At 43.4% G+C, this 15,113-nt stretch overlaps 1 protein-coding gene across 2 annotated transcripts in view; it reads right to left on the bottom strand.

The window, feature by feature from the left end:
- The window catches only part of NEXMIF (neurite extension and migration factor), a 233,617-nt gene that overhangs the window by 76,952 nt on the left and 141,552 nt on the right, over positions 1 to 15,113 (bottom strand). For both annotated transcript variants that reach the window (XM_079961208.1, XM_079961209.1), the window contains exon 3: positions 6,089 to 6,147. The gene's annotated coding sequence lies outside the window, so the exon portion shown is untranslated. The remainder of the gene's footprint in view (positions 1 to 6,088; positions 6,148 to 15,113) is intronic.

Here is a 15,113-nt window from a genome sequence, read left to right as displayed (position 1 = left end):
CAATACAATGCGTCTGAATACCAGCTGCTGGAAATTTCAGGAGAGGACAGCGCTCTTGTGCTAGAATGCCGAACTTGAACGTGGTTCAGCAGCTAGCAGGCAGGCAATGTCAGTATTTTAACACTGGTGTAATATGCATAAAGCTGGGTGTCCCACTCATCACCATAGCATATATGTGCCCTGTTTACATAGAAAGCAAGGGGGACACAGGCTCAGGTAGGAAGGTGGTTTATACTGTGTCATACTAGCTCAGTTTTGCCTAAACTAACTGGCAGCAGCTCTCCAAGGTTTCAGACAGGGAACATTTCTAGTCCTACCTAGAGATGCCAGGGATTGGCCTGGGAATCTTCTACGTGCAAAGCAGATGCTCTACCACAGAGCTATAGGTTCTAAGGCATGGAAAGGAAGGGTCCAGCTTCCCTCACCTGCACACCCCTTTTGATATACAGTACCCTTGTTTCCGGGGACGCAGGTGGCGCTGTGGGTTAAAGCCTCAGCGCCTAGGACTTGCCGATCGAAAGGTCGGCGGTTCGAATCCCTGCGGCGGGGTGCGCTCCCGCTGCTCAGTCCCAGCGCCTGCCAACCTAGCAGTTCGAAAGCACCTCCGGGTGCAAGTAGATAAATAGGGACCGCTTACCAGCGGGAAGGTAAACGGCGTTTCCGTGTGCGGCTCTGGCTCGCCAGAGCAGCGATGTCATGCTGGCCACGTGACCCGGAAGTGTCTCCGGACAGCGCTGGCCCCTGGCCTCTTAAGTGAGATGGGCGCACAACCCCAGAGTCTGTCAAGACTGGCCCGTATGGGCAGGGGTACCTTTACCTTTACCTTACCCTTGTTTCCAAAGGATTTCTATAATAAATGGACTGGCTCAGCTACTCATTCACAGGGGCTTCACAATGTTCCCAGTCACTGTCTGTATAACTGCTCCCCCCCTTTCTCAGGGGTTCTGCAATATTAATGTCTCAAGTGGCAAGAAAACAGAGATAATAATCCTGGTTTGGCCTTCCTTCTGTTGGGCGGGGAGTGGCGTTGGGACTGTGCATGTCTTTCTGTAATTGGGACTTCTCCCATTTATCTGTGTGAGAGAATGCAGAAACTAATGCAGGGCTTTGGTAAGATGAAAGGGGAAACTTAATTAAAACAAGTTTTGAAGTCCATCAAGATGATTTTTTTTTATCTTGTTCAGATTAGCAGCCATCTGAAATTACACTCTGAATATAAATGGGGTGCCTAACACTGGACTAGATGTTTGGCTTTGCACATGAAGCCCTTACTTTAAACATCAAAACTCACACCAACTTCCTCTATTTTTGACAGTGTTAAAAAGTATTAAATGATTGTGATGATTTTAATGCAATGCCTAAAAATTATGCATACCAGATGAAAGTAAACATCGATTTTAAGTGTCATGTTGATTCCTTGTAAAGTCAATTAGTTGCAGGACAAAACTTTCGATATGAGAAATAGGTAGAGCCAGCATGGTGAAGTACTGTAGTTCCATATACCTACCCCCATTGCCCCCTACCCTAATATATATATACATCTCTTGGCATACATCTCTAAATAAACAATTAAGTCTGAATTTCAGCCATTTAAAGGCAATGGGTACATGAAAGCAATAAATAGGCTGAGGCACCTGCTCTCCACAGGCTGGACCCACCATTGTTGCTGCCTTGTAAGCTTGAGGGTTGTGGGGGGGGGGACGACAGTGGGAAGCTTCCAAGGCAGGGGAGAAGATGGAGAAAGGAGAGACATGTCTGTAGGTACACCTGAACCATCCAGTCAAGGTATTCTTAGAAGTCTTTACCAGTAATGTTGTCTCTTTATCTCCACCCGCTCCGCAAGAAACCTGGAGACGGTACAGTGGATGCTCAAGTTGTGAATGTGATCCGTGTGGGAAGAATGTTCACAACCCGCAGCATTCGCACCCTGCAGCGCCACTTGTGCGCACATGCAGGTTGCGATTCGGCGCTTCTGCGCATGTGTGACCACTGAAGCCAGGAAGTAACCCGTTCTGGGTTTTGGCATAACTAGTTCTGGGTTTTGGTGCGTCCGTAACCCAAAAAAAAACACAACCTGAAACATCTGTAACCCAAGGTATGACTGTAGTTTGTTAAGGGTACTGAGAGTTGCTAGCAGTCCCCTCATAGTGCTACCATTCCTTGCACTCTTAACATGGGAAGCTGTTCAAGTGGTATAAAAGTGCTTTAAACATATGTTGTGCATGTGATGTGTGAGAGAGTGGCGGGTCATAGTGTGAGAGAGATCATGTGTATGTTTCGGACTGAGTGACAAAAGGTGTGTGTGTCTTCGTGTTGAAATAAAAGGTATGTGCAGGTGGTGGTGATTTCTAGGAGGAAAAGAGAGAGTGTGCTTGGTTTGTGGTTTGGAGAGGAGGAGGAGATTGGAGTAGGTGGAAGTTGGCTTGAATGAAAAATGAGTAGACTGAAAATTAAACAGGAATTGACTTGGTTATGAATAAATGGGAAATAGATTTGGGGATGGTTTTCCTATTAACCTGAGGCAAACAAATACATTTTTGAAGATTTTATTCAGAAGTGTTTTAGAGGAATTGCTTGGCATGTTTCTGTGAAATGGGTTCACTGATGGAGCAGATAGGTTCCATGTGGTTTTGTGTTTTGCAGTTCACAGCCACCTTGCCTTGCACTTAGGCTATTAGGCAAACTACTTGTCTTTTATTCTCGCCAATTTGCCTGATGTTTTTGTGACTTGCCTCTCCTACCGCAGTGGCCATTTTGTGAACAGACACACATTCACAGCAATCATTTTGTGGCTGCGTCCACAAACACACACTCAGAATTCCAAATATGCTGCCAAATGTTGGGAAGCCCTGTGCTAGTGTGATTGAATATTGGGAATGAGAACAGACAACAAAACTGACGTCGATCTTTCCTAACAGTTACTTGTGAATACTTCCATTTGAGATGGCCATATTGCTGCACTGAAATTCCACTGTATTAAGGCTTTTGTGCCCTATGGCCCAAGTTCAGTTCTGTATCAGCGAGCAAATGAGTTTTGCTGCCAGCTGAACCCTTAAGTCCAAGCTGACACTAACACCTGCCTGCATGTTAGATCAAGGCCCTTTCCAAGAATAAATTTTTATATATTGCTGCTGCTTTTTAAAAACTGGGCTACTGCACAAACAATTCATTCTACTGAGTGGTAAGTTCCACACCAATGCCATTTCTTAAGACGTAGCTCTGGATCCATAAACCAGCATGTCAAACTGTTAACGGACAGCACTGACAGAAGGCACTTCCGAAAGCCTCACGTTGCAGTGCTTGCTCCAGCTTTCTGACGATGCTGGCATTTAGACCTAGTCCATTATCTGTGCCTTGCACCGTGTACTATGAGTTTCATATTGAGCTTTCTTTAGGAAACAGAAGAACTGAATCAATTTCTTGGGAGGATAAACTTGCAGCTACAAGGAGGTGGTGTTGGGGGGAGGCTACAATTATACTTTTCATCCATGAAAGGCAAATCAGATGGTACTGAAATCCCAGCAGAAAACACAGATTAATTAAAGTCTGCATTTTCTAAATCTGTTATTCAACTCAATGCAGCTGTTTGGTGTGTGTGTTTCATAATTATTCCTTTGCTGTGATTCTCATTGTATGTTCTTACTACTGATGTGCTGTTAGAAAAGGACCTTGCACTAAAGGGTCTTGTTGGTTGCTGAGAACATACATGTGAGAGGATGCACAAGAAGGCATGACAATTAAATTTGTTTTCCTGTGTCACCTCAAGCTACATGACAGCAAGGTTTACCATATTAGTGGGTGCTTGAATGCTGCAATTCCCTTTTGCAAACTCATGGCAGCAAGAATGTCTCACTAATATATTTACCCTGATGCAGTTGTGTTAAAACTAGCATTGTAATTTTGGAAATGGCTGTTATGCGAAGGTTTCCATATGTCTGAAATTTCCCAGACATAGCTGGAATACTGCAGTCGGAAACCGATGTTTAAATGTTGGCATTTCCTTTGCCAAAAAAAAAGCTCAACAACTTTTGTGTTGTTATGCAGTTGTGTCAAAATGAACCTAACCAGGGGTCAGCAAACTGTCTAGGCTTGGTAACCAATAAGCATTTCTTCTAGACAGTGAGAATAGAGTAAAAGTGCCTGACTGAGCATGCACAGAGTGCCTTCCCTTTCCTCCATCCTTCCCTCTCTAAGGCATGGACAGAAACTTGTAGGACAAAAAAAGCATGTCTCTTTTTAGAGATTAAACATTGTGTCTTCCTCCTTAGCAAGTATACTATTCTAATTAAATTAGCAGTGTCAATGTGCACATCACCAAATATGTTTAACTTACTGTTGTTTTGTTGACCATCATGGTCATATCAACCACAGAAAAAAATATATACACTAACACAATATTAAAGAACAGCACCAACCAAAATATAATTTTACATTACTCTATACTCCTACTGGGGACGCAGGTGGCGCTGTGGGTTAAAGCCTCAGCGCCTAGGACTTGCCGATCGAAAGGTCGGCGGTTCGAATCCCTGCGGCGGGGTGCGCTCCCGCTGCTCAGTCCCAGCGCCTGCCAACCTAGCAGTTCGAAAGCACCTCCAGGTGCAAGTAGATAAATAGGGACCGCTTACCAGCGGGAAGGTAAACGGCGTTTCCGTGTGCGGCTCTGGCTCGCCAGAGCAGCAATGTCACGCTGGCCACGTGACCCGGAAGTGTCTCCGGACAGCGCTGGCCCCTGGCCTCTTAAGTGAGATGGGCGCACAACCCCAGAGTCTGTCAAGACTGGCCCGTACGGGCAGGGGTACCTTTACCTTTACCTTACCAGCGGGAAGGTAAATGGCGTTTCCGTGTGCGGCTCTGGCTCGCCAGAGCAGCGATGTCACGCTGGCCACGTGACCCGGAAGTGTCTCCGGACAGCGCTGGCCCCTGGCCTCTTAAGTGAGATGGGTGCACAACCCCAGAGTCTGTCAAGACTGGCCCGTACGGGCAGGGGTACCTTTACCTTATACTCCTACTGGGAGGGACATGGGTGGTGCTGTGGGTTAAACCACAGAGCCTAGGGCTTGCCGATCAGAAGGTCAGCGGTTCGAATCCCCGCGACAGAGTTAGCTCCCATTGCTCTGTCCCAGCTCCTGCCAACCTAGCAGTTTAAAAGCATGCAGTGCAAGTAAATAAATAGGTACCACTCCGATGGAAAGGTAAAGGGTGTTTCCATGTGCTGCTCTGGTTCGCCAGAAGCGGCTTAGTCATGCTGGCCACATGACCTGGAAGCTGTACGCCGGCTCCCTCGGCCAGTAAAGCGAGATAAGCGCCGCAACACCAGAGTCGTCCATGAATGGACCTAATGGTCAGGGGTCCCTTTACCTTTTATACTACTACTACTACTACTACTACTAATAATAATAATAATCCATGTTTTTTATGGAGGGAAGCATGGGTACGCATACCCCTAAACATTTTGTGAATCAAGAAACTGAATCTTTTTTTAAAAAAATAGTTTCTTCTCTAGAATGGTGAACCATCAGTTCCGTTGCTACCCCCGATGGTGGCCTCATTTCCTGTCACAGTGTTTCCTGAGTTTCAGACAGAAGTGAGTGTTTAATGAGAGTACCCCTAAAACATTTTTTTTAGGGGGAGGAAAAGCACTGATGATGATGATGATGATAACAATAAAGGTTAAAAAATGAGAAAATATCTAAATATGAAAGGTGAAAGGAACCAACACATTAAAATAACACACATTGCAATTCACAATATTAACCTTACTAAAATTTCTCCTCAGTTTTTGGGCAGCTGCTGCAAATCTCACGACTGTGTCACCAAATTGTCAGAATCAAACAACAAATATGTGATTTCCCCTGGATCACCACCACTATGAGATCATAATACTTAAAGTCAGAATAAACCAATTAGAAAGCAGACAACTACTCTCAAAAGCCCATTTCTAGTTTTTCCCTAAATCCCACCTAGCTCCATTTGGGGCTCCTTCCACCTGGGAATGGGTGAGAAATTTCATTCAGTTCACATTTCTAATTAACACTTTCCCAAACATTGTGCAAACACAGAGATTTGGCAAGATGAACTCCACACCTACCTAGAATGTTAAGCCTGTCCGGATTGTATCCTGGGACTATGATGATGCTTCTTGATTACCTAAATTAGGAGAGAGGGAGAGAGAAAGATGTGTGTATTTAGAAATCTTTTGAGTTTTGTGTGGCTAAAATGCAGCCTACTGTCAAAGGTGAAAGACACACCTGTTGCTCCTCCCACTTTTCCTTCTAGCTCCACTCACTTTTGCCTTTGGCCCCGCCCACCACTGGCATGTTCCCCTTAAGGAAGTGTGATGCTCAGGATGAAAAAGGTTCCCCATCTATGCCAGTGGTTCCTATACTTTCTGGGGCCACTGTCCCCTTGGTTCCATAAGCTCATCCCCAGTGCCTCCTACCCTACCATATGAAAGCCATATTGAGTTCCAATTGCGAAAAAGGTGTGGTATGTATGAATAAATAAATAAATAAATAAATGCATTATTTAGAATAGCAGTTTGCTTGACCAAGTAAAACTCAGAACTGTAACACTTAACTGCACATTTATTCAAAACCCAGTTAAAACTATTAGGTTTAATTAATTCAACTAAACTGATGAACTTGATCCAGCGATGCCAGCTCTTCAAAGTCTGATAGTCATTTACACCTTCAGCGGCCCCCTGCTGCCTCCATGCCTCTTAGCAGCCTCCCCAGGTAATCTCACCTCCTGCCTTCGGAACCACTGTTCTACATTATCAACCTTGCTCAAACAGGAATCTTTCAACTCATTGTTTAAAAGCAGCAGAGTGCTGTTCATAGAAAAATATCATCATCACCAGGAATGCATTAAACACACACACACACACACACACACACACACACACACACAGACACACTTTGAACCAAAGCTCTGTCTTCTTTCCTTCCTCTTTAAAATAAAATAAAAATATACATCCATGATCAAAGTAGAAAGCAGCCTGTTCTGTTACTGAAGGAGGTGAAATTGCCACAATGTGAACATTGCCTCAGATGCACCCAGTAATTCAATGCTATCACTAGCCCTGACACAGCTGTTCTCCCCCTATGGAATGGAAGACTATACTCTAGCACACATCTCTCTCTCTCTCTCTCTCTCTCTCTCTCTCTCTCTCTCTCTCTCTCTTTCTTTCTTTCTTTCTCTTTCTTTCTAGAACAGGCAAGAAAGAAGAGCACTCGCCTCATCTCCTTTTTTCAATCCTCTTAGTGCAAAATATAATCAGCATTATCTAATAGCAATGTTAATATTAACAATAAAATTACTTCTCGGTGTAATATGTAACACCTATTAATTATCCACGTACTGAGTAATTGCATAACCCATAAAGGATGCATCTCCCAAAAAATCCCCAGCTTCTTCCCATTGGGACAAAGTGCCAACTGGGATGGGGGGGGGGGAGGTCTGCACCTTGAGCCAAAAGCTAACAGCTTGGTATTGTTATGAGTCGTGTGTGTATGGGTTTGTAGGTGCCAGATCCTCTTAAATTCCTGGGTCCAATGTGAGTTATTTTATTTATTTATTTACTGAATTTATATACCGCCCTATACCCAGAGGTCTCAGGGCGGTTCAGTGTCTGGAGTGTTAAAATTGGTTGCCAGACACTGGATTTTGCAAAGTGTTAAAATACAGGTGAAACCAGCTTCTTGTGTTCAGGAAATCACCTGGGGAAATCAGCCAAAGACAAAGCCACAGGGAAGGTAATGGGCCATTAGGAAAGCCAGAGAGAGGAGACTTTGCCAAGGGCTCCTGGGAGGCGTCCCTCCTCCAGCTTTGAGTTTGTTAGCAATAGTTTAGAATTGCAGGTGGCAGGATGAGCTTGAGGTGGGGAGGTGACAGTCTGTTAAGCACAGCAAGATGGAAGCAGAGAAAGAGAGCCATGGCCGGTGTCTGATTGAATCCAGGGCTACAACTATGGGAGAAGCAGGAACCTCTTGAAGTGTAATGCTATAAACCCCTTCAACTTAGGCTCAGGTTGTATATATAACCAGGCCGTAAATAAACCATAAAGACACAACAGTCTCAGCTATGCCTCATTTTCCAAAAGGAAACCCTGGGAAACCCTGGAACCCCTGGAATCTCACACCGCTCAGAGATTGGGGTGGCATGTACCAATATGTTGGACTGAAGTCTGCAGTCTCTACGGCAATGGCTAATCTACACAGAGGCAAATGGCAAAAAGAGCACAGCACCCCATTGATGGCAGCAGACCTAAAACCCAAACAACCGTGGTAGCCCAATCTGGGCAGCAAATCTGGACTGGGAGGAACAGGCAAGAACAACAGAGGGAGAGAGAACTGTCATCCAGAGCAAGGGGAAGGAAAAGATCCAGGAGTTGCAGAATGGAGCCTTGGATCCAAAATAAGATATGTCTAGGGGGCTGCACATAGGGAGGGCATACTACTCTACTGACCAGGAAATAAGATTCAACCTGAAGAAATCATGTAACAGGGACTATGCTCATTTAATTTCTGGTTGGGTCATTTGACTGACAAGATGTTTGGTATCTTATATATTTGTAAATCACTTACAAGTCCTGTGAAGATGTCATGGAGGGGATAGGTGGGTCCCAAGGAGGAGGGGGAAGATGTGGAGCTAGATGACCTAGCAGGGCGGTGCATGGAGGCTTGAACAGGGCTTCTGTTCTAGAGCAGCATGAGTTTAGAGTGTTGGACTAGGGCCTGGGAGACCAGGGTTCAAATCCTGACTGTACCATGAAGCTCACTGGGTGACCTTGGGCCAGTCACTGCCTCTCAGCCTAACCTACCTCACTGGGATGATGTGAGAATTAAAGGCAACCTAGAGCTCCTTGGAAAAAAGGCTGGGATATAAGTTCAATAAACAACAAATAGAAAACAACATTCTGAAAGAGGCAGGCCAGAGCAAAGGAACAGAACTGAAAAGCAATGGGGGAGTTATGACTGTAAGGATAGAGTACTTTCCATGCAGAGAACCTTCCATAATATTCTATTAATGCATGGTGAAGTTTTAATAAAATGAATCATCAAGCAGTACCATTCTGATCTCTTTCCTCCAGCCAGAGCTAGTTTAATTAGCTCAAGATCATTATACAAAATGGGGAAGGTGGGTGGATTACTAATACAGCCATTCCCCACCCCGTTTACTGATAAATGACATAGGCTTGTCACCTAAGTTAATCTCTTACAAAAACTGAACTGGGCATGATTTTTTATTTTTTCTCTCCTCTCCCCTTTAAATTTTTTTTTTATAGTTCTATCTCACCTACCAGGTTGGTAAATCAGAAAACTTACAATCCTCATCTTCATTATCATTACACACTTCTGAAAGAACCTAAAATGCATTGTATAAGAATTACAAACCACTTCACATATGGCCCGTGTACAGCTGTTTGCCACGATTGGGGGGCCTGCATTTCCTCTCTCTCCCTCTTTCCGTGACATTCAGTGACACAAAACATGTGAAGCCATCTCCACCTGCAGGAGCAGAAACCAATTAAAGGTGTCAAAATGCATGATGAGACATCCTCAGATCACACCACTAACCTTGATGGGTGTCATGTACCCAGAGGCTGGCAGTGACCAGAGAACAGTGTTAGAGGCTACGGTGTCACCAGTTAAGAAGCCAGGCTGGGTACTTTGATCTGAGCCTGGTGCTGCTGAGCAAGGGACCACTGAACCCAAGGCTAGTAGGCAACAGTCTACCAAGCCTTATTCCACAGAGTATCAAGGTCTGTGTAGGACTGACGTCAGAGCCCTCACAAATGCCTTCCATTCATTGTGAGGAACTGAATGCCTTCTATAGGACACCACCAATCTAGGGGAACAGGTAGCATACCAGAGATGCAGAAGACATGCTCATCTTCAGGCCAAAGGGTCAACCCTTTAAGGCAGTGGCCCCCAAATTGGGTGATAATGCCCCTTGAGAGCAGTGGGATTACCAAGGGGTACTAAAAGGAAAGGTGGGCAGGGGGCACTGGAGGTATAAATGTCTATCAGATTTAGAAAAACTGGTATCATTGGATCAAGTTCACTAGTTTAGTTGAATTAATTAAACTAAATACTTTTAGCTGGATTTTGACTAAATGTGTAATTAATTGCTACTGCTTTGAATTCTATTGTGTTATTGCCTTCCTTAGTGGGTTGTGCAACTCACTGTTCTGAATAATGCTTTCTATAGGGTAGGCTGGAGGGTGTGGGGGCATGGGGATTGAGTTCATGGAACCAAAAGGGTTCTCTGAAAAAAAATTTAGGAGCCACTGCTCCAAGTTCCCCATAAGGGGGCACAGTCTAGGCGAAGAGATGGGAGAGGCTCACAAGTGCTCAAGTCACTTCCAGCGCTAGTTGCTGTCCATGGTGCTGCAACAATAGATCTGCCTTGCTCTGTGGGCTCCTCCACAAGACCAGACCAGGGCAATGCAGGAGAATAGAGCAAGTGCACCAAACACACTGGCTATCATATAATTCATGTTCCCCGATAAATCAGGGCATTACATCTATGTCCCAGATACCTCGATATCTGTCTACTTTATCGGCTGCGTCACATAGATTCGCATTTGTTAGAGCCAGATTTAATGTGTTCCCCTCAAATGTTCTGAGCAATAGATTTTCTAACGGTAAAACCTCTGTTTTATGCGCATGTGACAACAAATCAATAGAATCCCTCTATCATATCTTGTTTAATTGCCCCTTATACATTGTTCCCCGATCAAGGATCCTGAGTTCAATCATTCTGGAAATTGCTGCTAAACCACCTGAATTACATCTAGCTTATCTACTCCAGGACATTGACTCTTATAGAACATTACAGGTTGCTAGATTCCTGATTTCAGTTCTTTCATATAAAAGACTTCATGGAATGCTGCATGACTATTAAAAATCCAGTAAACTCTATGCACCATCTTGATCTTCAAGGCCATAACACGGTACATCTAGAGATTGTAAATAATGTGAAAGAGATTATGCGTTGAAATATTTTAGTTGATATTTTAGATTGTAAAATGCTATTTTATCTATTGATTTGTTTTACCTTGTGGGCTTATAGCCGAATAAAGTATTATCTAAGGGAAGCTAGCTAGACAGCAAGAGGACCACAAAATTAGAAGAGGGATGAGAAGAAAATCTAAAGTATGCAAAATTACTAAATTGGGAGGGAGAGATAAAATGAGTTGTAATAGCAGGATTCTCAGGAATCTATGTTTGTTTGCTTTCACCTTCAGGGGAAAGAAAACAATTATTTGATTAAGTTTAGCTATTACAATCTGATCTCTGTCTGTACATTTATGTGCCACACAGTGCACTATTGTATTTGAGCAGCCTGGTAGGCATGTATAATATGCATGCAATGTGGGTACGAGTCAGGGATAAAGACTAACTGAGGAGGGGGGCAGAGAGAGAAAGAGACTGTGAATCAGACGACAATTAAGGTTCAGCTAATGTTTGCATCCAAATGCCAGGACTATGGAATGAAAAATCACATGATGCAGCAGTGCCTGGTGGGGCAGGGAGAAGAGAACACCTGGGAATTTCACTTACTTGGCCCTTGAGTTTCATGATGGAAGAGGGGTGTGTGTGGGGTGTGTGTGTGTGTGTGTGTGTGTGTGTGTATGAGAGAGAAAGGAAAAAATGAATTAATGCATGTTCTGGGAGAACTCTTATTTAAATAACCAGGAATTCAGCAGCATGAAAGCTCAGGTTGCAAAAGCCCTATCCTGGCCTTTCCCTAACGTAATGTGGGAAAGTGGACTCAAGCACAATAGCTCCCCCCCCCCCCCCACAAACATCTTCCATTACCATCTCCATCACCCTCCAAGAATTGGAGGAATTGCTCCTGAAGCAGGGCACCCTTTTTACATGCATAAGATCCTTACAAGATCTAAAGCTCTGATCTTCTGCATTTCTCAAATATGCAGGGAGCCTACACAACTCCTGCAACACCTTTGCCTCCAACAAAGGGTTAACCACTAGGGTTGCGGGGAGTAACCAAACTTGGATTCAGCTGAGAGGGATGGATTTATGAGAATAGTGACACTCCGGACACTCATTCCTGGTCGCTCATTCTCAGATAGCAGGCAGATTTACAGCACCTGCTTATCTGGTTGGCAACCCTTCAAAGCCATTCTAAGACTTCAGCAATTAAAGCAATCATCCAGCTGTGCCATAGAGAGAGAGACACACCTCCCTTTTTATCATTTCCTGCTCTGGGTCATGGGAAGTTACAGCTAAGGAGTCTCAGAGTTGGCTGACTTGGACAAAGATGTCCAGCTGTATAAAACCCATTTGCATCAATCAATCAAGGTCCCCGGCTAAATCCTAACTAGCATTCTGCTTCCCTTGTTCGATACTTACAGCTAGACTTGGACTCTGCAGCCATTTCTCATGGGGCAGTGGGGAGAGAATGATGGTGAAGTATTAGGGTTAGTTAAAATAGATTGTTTTATTGTACCTGCTCTTCCCCATCAAGATGTCTAGAGCTTGCAATCTTTTATGTAACTCTTTTATTCTAAAAAAATTATTTGGGTTTATAGAGAAAAATACAAAACTTAATATCAAATATCTTTTTCCTCCTTTTTTGGTCCAAACTAAGCCTATTTCAAATCTTTAAATAAATATGTATTCTTTACCTGCTGGTTTGGTCATGGTTTGACTTGCCATGATCTGAATCTAGTGTCTGGGCCTAAACTTGGGCTATTGCACAACAAGTTAGTGTTGAAGAGTGTTGAAGAGTGAACTTCTGGCTCGTGCCTAAGAATCTCCTAATAATTGGATCTATTGACTGGGCTTCCCTCAGACTTAAACTGGAGAAGATGGGCAGCAGCTTTCAAACAGGGAAAACAGGAAATGGATGTCACCAGCATCCTAGTCTGACAACCATGGATCTAAAGATCTGCAAAGGATGGGTGGGCCAGAATGTTGAAACAAAGCTATTATACTTGCAAGGAATGAAAGAAAGCACAGCAGAGGTAACTAACATGGTGCCCTCCGATTCCCACCATCTTTGGCCATTGCCCATGCTGGCTGGGGCTGATGGGAGTTGGAGTCCACATTGGCTACCTCTGCTAGAGAGCAAGTTCCAGTAAAACTGTGGCAGTTTTAGGTCAAGATCCTGGAAACCTTAGTAGTTGAAGTTCTGGATATATATAACAACCTGTAAAATTCAGGAACAAATTATAAGCCTTAGTGTAACTTCATTAAGCAAGATAAACTCGCTTTGGTGATCATGTGTTAAAGGAGTTTCTGCCTCTGAATGCCTTAATGAGAACATAAAAGGCATCTGCAATTTCCACTGCATTCTATCTCAAAGTCAACTCGGCAAATGTCACTATGCTAACACTGTTTCTCTTTATTGGGTGTGTTATTTAATAATGACAGCAAAACGCTTCTTCGTTCCAACTCTACAGAATATAAGAGCACACAGTTGCAGAGCTACAATGGATTAATTTGCACAACTATTGCTTTTTTGTTGTTATCTGACACATATTCAGAGTTGATTTTACTAACTGATTTAACTGACTTAAAGGGGACTTGCTTGTCAGATGTATAAAAGGGGCTTAAAAACACAAAGAGTTGCTTTCTAAAAGACATACACACAGAGAAAGCTTGGTGCTGTTAAATGAGTACATTCCAGACCTGCAAGCACCTGGTGCAGACACCTGCTGCTGCTGCAAAGGACAGACTAAAACAAGTGCAGGTGGGTTGACCAAACAATGGAACGCCACACAAAGAACCCATACAGTTCAGTATCTCTTTTCTAGTGGGTACTGATTAATCCAGTTTACTACTGGTGTGAAGGGTGGGAGGGGCTTGCAGTTAGGGAAAGCCCAAATTGTATATACACTATATGTATCAACCATTTGGTCTTAAGGCTGCAATTTACCAAATTCAATTGAAAAAAATCTCGATGAACAGTGATGAAGACTTGGAAAATGGGCGTACATGAACAGAAGATTTTGCTCACTGAAGCAAACATACAGATCCTCCAAATGATGGAGAATGCATATAAGCAGGCAATATCAAATGGGTAATGTGCACACTGACCAGCAAATGAACCTATTTTCCCCTTGGGGACTATCCACATTTCCTGGTCAATGTGTGAAACTGATACTGAGGCTATGAAGATGAGTCAGGCACCATCCAAGGCATCAAGTCACATCCTTCATCATCCATAATGACTAGGCAATATTCAGAATCCTTTGTCAATGGTGCCATTTCATACTTATTAGGTATTAGGGCATGTCATTTTAGGGGGTGTAACTTAAGTTCTGCAATTTTTTTCAGTGATAGGTCTTAAAAATAGGTTTTTTAGGTGTGAGGAATTCAAATCTGCTATCATGTGCTATTTTGTGATTGGACAACATTTAGCTTGGTAAGTCTATGTTTGATGAAGAATAAACTGCTTTTGGAAAATCAAACAATTTTAATTTCTGAAAATGTCAGGTAATGCTTAATAATAATGATGATGATGACTTGGCAATAGTTTTTAACAATTTACTGTACTTTTCCATGTATAACACGCTCCTTTGTGTATGACGCCTACTTGGCGGGACTCCAATTTCAGAAAATGGCCCAAACGATAGGAGTTGTTGAGCTTTTGGGGGTAGAATTGCCCAGAGTTATTGAGCTTTTTTTGGGGGGTGCAGCAAATCACTAACCTGATGGTTGCAATTGCTTGCCCCGCTCGTTAACGATTGCTCACGTCTGCTACAAGCGTCTACCCGATCGCCAACAGTGGAAGTCTACAGTAAGCACAATTGCCGCAGCGGCAGCCAATCCTCAGCAGTCTCTGACACACCCATTTCCCACAGCCAATGCAAAGAAATTCTTGCTGCAGTCACCAATCACACTACAAATCGCCAATGACAGTCTGCAGCTCACGGCTGCAACCAATCACCCATCACCCATACCCACTACCTGTGTATAAGATACCCCAGGTTTTTAAACCTTCTTTTTCAGTAAAAAAAAAACACCTAGTCTTATACACAGAAAAGTATGGTATATGCAATTTCACATACATTTTACTTACCAAGCAAAACTAAATTAATTTAACCATTTTTTTCAATTGCCAAGTCATACTACAACTTT

This window comes from Podarcis cretensis (assembly GCF_951804945.1).
Source record: "Podarcis cretensis genome assembly, chromosome: Z".
Lineage (NCBI taxonomy): Eukaryota > Metazoa > Chordata > Lepidosauria > Squamata > Lacertidae > Podarcis > Podarcis cretensis.
The sequence above is the reverse complement of the archived record's forward strand: the minus strand, read 5'-3'. Positions and strand labels throughout refer to the sequence as shown.